Raw genomic sequence first — 4,911 nt, forward strand, 5'->3', positions numbered from 1 at the left:
ACATGTCTATGGTTAGGAAACATAACCATCTTTGATTAATGAGCTAGTCAAGTAGAGGCATACTAGTGGCTATATGTTTGTCTATGTATTCACACATGTATCATGTTTCCGGTTAATACAATTCTAGCATGAATAATAAATATTTATCATGATATAAGGAAATAAATAATAACTTTGTTATTGCCTCTAGGGCATATTTCCTTCAGCTGAAATCCTTCATGAACTATCGATAGAAATCTCCAAGTCCGAGGAAGCTACGTACTTGTCTCACATTTTATGGAGGCATCCACTAACGAATAGCCTTGATCTTCTTTTCATCGACCTCCACACCTTTTGCTGAAACAACAAAGTCAAGAAACACAACCTTGTTTGTGCAAAATGTGCACTTTTCCACGTTAGCATACAACTTTTCCTCCCGTAGGATAGCAAGCACACATTTTATATGTCGAACATGATCCTCCAAAGTTTTGCTATAAATCAACATGTCATCAAAGTAAACCACCACAAACTGGCCAATGAAGGATCTAAGCACATGATTCATCAATCTCATGAAAGTACTAGGTGCAGTCGTTAATCCAAATGGCATAACCAACCATTCATACAAGCCAAATTTTGTCTTAAATGCATTTTTCCATTCGTCACCCTCTTTCATTCTTATTTGATGGTAACCACTTCGCAAATCAATTTTGGAAAGTATGGTGGAGTCACAAAGTTCATCAAGCATGTCATCGAGCCTAGGAATAGGGTGCCGATATCTCACAGTTATGTTGTTAATGGATCTACAATCAGTGCACATGCGCATGGTACCATCTTTCTTGGGAACTAAAAGAATGGGAACAACACAAGGAGAAAGACTTTCCCTTACATACCCTTTGTTAAGAAGATCTTCTACTTGCCTCTGAATTTCCTTCGTCTCCTCGGGGTTTGCTCGGTACGGTGGTCGGTTTGGTAGTGGAGCGCTCGGAACCAAGTCGATTTGGTGTTCAATGCCCCACTTCGGTGGCAAACCAGGTGGTACCTCCTTGGGAAACACATCCTCATACTCCTGCAAAAGATCAAAGACAACACTAGGAAGAGTTGAGGGTAAGTCGTTAGCAGCCAACAAAGTTTCCTTGTACATGAGTACAAAGAATGGAGTATTAGGTTCTCTTAATGCCCGCATATCCCTTTTCCTAGCCATCATAACTAATCCTTATTTTTCCCGGGGCTTGGTCATATTTGGTTGTGGAGCTTTTGGCTATGGAAACACTCCCTCACTATGTTGGTGGCTCACCTGTTCTGTATGATCACTCTCTCCCTTTTTCTTTCCTTTTCTTTTCATCTCATCAATATAAACTTCCTAGAGTGTCATGGGCAGCCAAGTGAACTTTTCTCCTCTATGGACAAAACATAAGCGATTCACACGCCCGCTGATTTTCACATCACGGTCATGCAACCACAGTCGTCCAAGAAGCAAGTGACAAGTGTGCATCGACACCACATCACACTCAACATCATCCTGATATGTCCCTACTTAAATTGGTATTTGCACGCTGCTAATCACCTTAATTGCGCCACAATCATTCAGCCAATGCATGCGGTATGGGTGTGGGTGACGTTTTGTTTGCAATTGAAGCTTCTCGACTATCTCCGTGCTTGCAATATTGTTGCAACTGCCACTATCAACAATCTCTCGACATATCTTTGAGTTGATAAGGCAACGGGTGTGGAAAAGATTATGCCGCTGCCCCTTTTCCTCCTCCACAACCTGAGCGTTAAGTGAACGACATACAATCAAAGCTTCTCCATCAAGTTCCTCGTGAGATAAAATAGTTCCTCCTACCTCCCAACCTTGCTCTTCTTCCACTTCATCATTGCCACCTTCAGGGTCACTTTCAGACTCCCATTCACCTCGTTCATTGATGATCGTAGTTCTTTTGCTTGGACATTCCAAAGAAATATGACCTCTTCCTTTGCACTTGTGGCATTGAATGTTGCTGCTGCGTGTAGAACTCTTTTCTGGAGGTGGAGTAGAGGATACTCCTGATGTAGCTAATGACCTCTTATCTTGTTTGCGAATAACAAGTGAGGAAGCCGTCAAGGCATATGGGTGTCTAGGTGGTGCACCCTCAAACTGAGAACCATATGGTTGTTGTGCTCGCTGCCATGAGTGTGTGGTGGTGCGGCCTTGGAAAGCACGAGTATGACCATTACGCATATTCTTCTTCTCAACTCTTATAGCTTGATGTACCACATCTTGTAAGGTATCATAAGGAAACATCTCCACAAAATCTAATATTTCATCATTCATCCCATGTAAAAATCTCGCCATCTTCGCATCATCACTTTCACGGATTCTTGTCTGAATTAGCAGCACCTCCATCTCTTTATAGTACTCCTCAACAGTGCGGGAACCTTGAGTGAGCCCCTGCAACCGCTTGTACAATTGCCTCTCATAGTATGATGGAACAAAACAATGACTCATGACTTCCTTCATCAAAGTCCAGCTACAGATATGATTATTTCTTGACGTCAACCATTCATCTTGCGGCTGATTCTACCATGTAAGAGCATAACTAGCGAACTCCATAACAACAAGATCAACTCTCTTGGCTTCAGAAAAAACCATGGATGCGAAAGTTTTGATCACACTTCTCTTCCCACTCAATATATGCATTCGGGGTCCTCTTTTCCCATGAATGATGACACATGTAGCTTCACTCTCGCTTGGTTGTCACGGTCATCCTGATCACGACGGCCATAATGATGACCATTGTGACAAAAAATAGCACCACGGCGAGGCGGGGAGTAGGGTTCATAGTCCCCCATGCCTTCATCTTTGTTACCATGCTCGGAGAGATCTTCAAGGAAGATGGCATCACCATCATGTGCCGCTCGTTGCCGGTGATCAACAGCAAACCCACGGGGGTCATGGCCTCGCCCGCGAGCTTCTCCTCCATGCAGCCCACCCTCACGGGGGGCAGCAAAGTCGCCACGCCTCCGTTCAACGCCAACAGCAGGGGCGCCGTGGGCAGCAACTCCTGCCGCTCTTCCAGGCTCAACATGGCGATCGTTGTTTCCTTGACGTTGCCAGTTGTCGGCGGCCAGCGAGGCAGCAGGGTTGTGTTGATGTCGATTCCCATTACCCGCGATAGGAAGACGACCACCGAACATCCTTCGCCTAGTTGCAATTATACTCTCCTCAATCATATCACCAAGTGATGCATCAGTTTTTGGGAGATCATCTTCCACATGTTGATTTCCATGTACACTCGAGTTGGATCCTGTCATGTTAACTTTTGGAAACAAGTGGACAAAAGAAAATTAGATGTGGAAAACACTTAGCTCACCTTCTTGCTTACCCAAATTCTAATGATTCCTTGGCGGCTGTGCGGAAGTAGCAAATCAGGAGTGGACGGGCAAATGAAAGGAAGGAAGTTGATGGTTTCTAGGTGGATCTGGGTGGGGTAAAAAGGGAGGGCTAGTGCTGAGATCCAGTCGATGCAAACCAAATAAACAAGAAAAATTTGTAGATCCTTGCACCACGTTTGAGCTACAACACTTGCCACTTCAACTTTTGAAATTTCTCACCAAACTGAATATGATTGCACAGTTGCTAAACACTTTCTCTTCTCTTTTTTTTGCTATTTTTTGCAACACAATAGATCCAACAACAATACTCAAAGAAAAACAACAGCAACTTTGGATAGAACTTGGTGCAAACACAAAGAGGAAAGCAAACAACTAGATCTTAACAACAAAGGCTTGGATTTTTTGTGTCTTTTTGGCTTTGGACTCTAGGACGGGGAATACCAAACTAAAAAGGATAGATCTAGCAACAAAGATACAGATCCTACCGTGTAAACCTTGCTCTGAATACCAGATGATGCGACACCGTCTTCAAAGAAGAGGGTGTTCAAGGTAAGTTTGATCTTCATGGCGTAGGATCGATAAATGGATGGGGATAACTAGCTGCAAGCAGACGGAAAATGGAAAATAAGAGATTATGACCCGACGAGGAGGATGCTCACCGAAGCTTGCAATCCGAACATTTGCCGATTCACAACCCGCAATACTACCCCACACAACCACGCTCAAGTCGTGGAGCACGGGATAGGTGCAATCCGCAAGGGAAACCACAAACTCTAACCCACACAACATGATCTAGTCGTGGAGCACGAATTGGGAGCAATTTCTCAAGGAATCACAAGAACAAGGATAACAAGAGCTCTCCAATCTTAGGAGGAGTCTATGCCTTTGGTCTTTGATAGAAATGGCAAAAGTCCCCAACGAAGGGAAGAGCTAGCCTATTTATAATCGGGACAACCCCCCTGGATAGGTGTGAAAGAGAACCAGCTTGGTTTGACTAAATGGCTTAGAGACTTAATGAGGTAGCTTCTGAAAAACTCTCGTTGGAGGTGGTTGCAGTTCCCACCAAACATTGTTCACTGGAGTCGAACAATGTTTCCTTCAGCAGCAAACTCGAGTTCCGGGAACCTTCCGCAAGTTGGGATATCCAAACTCGTGCAAAACATTGTTTCGTCAGAATCGGAACAATGTTTCTTCAACAATCAACTCATTCGTCATGAATTCCTAACTTTGTTTCTTCGCCTTAAAACATTGTTTTGCATTGACGGAAATGTGTTTGGCCTTCTTCGATATCGCACCTGAGTTCAACCAACAACAAGGAGGTGAAGGCACAACCATGTTTTCAAGGTCAAATGATAGACTTAAGTTAGCGTTCACCTGATCATGTATTTGCATTGCGCGACTTCTTGTGATTGGACCGTTGATGATTGGTGGTGTGGTGCCCATGGTTGGGATGTCCTCATCAGTAGGTCCGGTGGAGTAGGACGTACCAAAGTGGCGACCGTGTCTGGGGCGACAAGGATGGACGAGAGCGGTGTGGGGCCCCTGGTGACGACGATGTGG

Source organism: Triticum aestivum, chromosome 5B, assembly GCF_018294505.1.
Source record: "Triticum aestivum cultivar Chinese Spring chromosome 5B, IWGSC CS RefSeq v2.1, whole genome shotgun sequence".
Taxonomy (NCBI): domain Eukaryota; kingdom Viridiplantae; phylum Streptophyta; class Magnoliopsida; order Poales; family Poaceae; genus Triticum; species Triticum aestivum.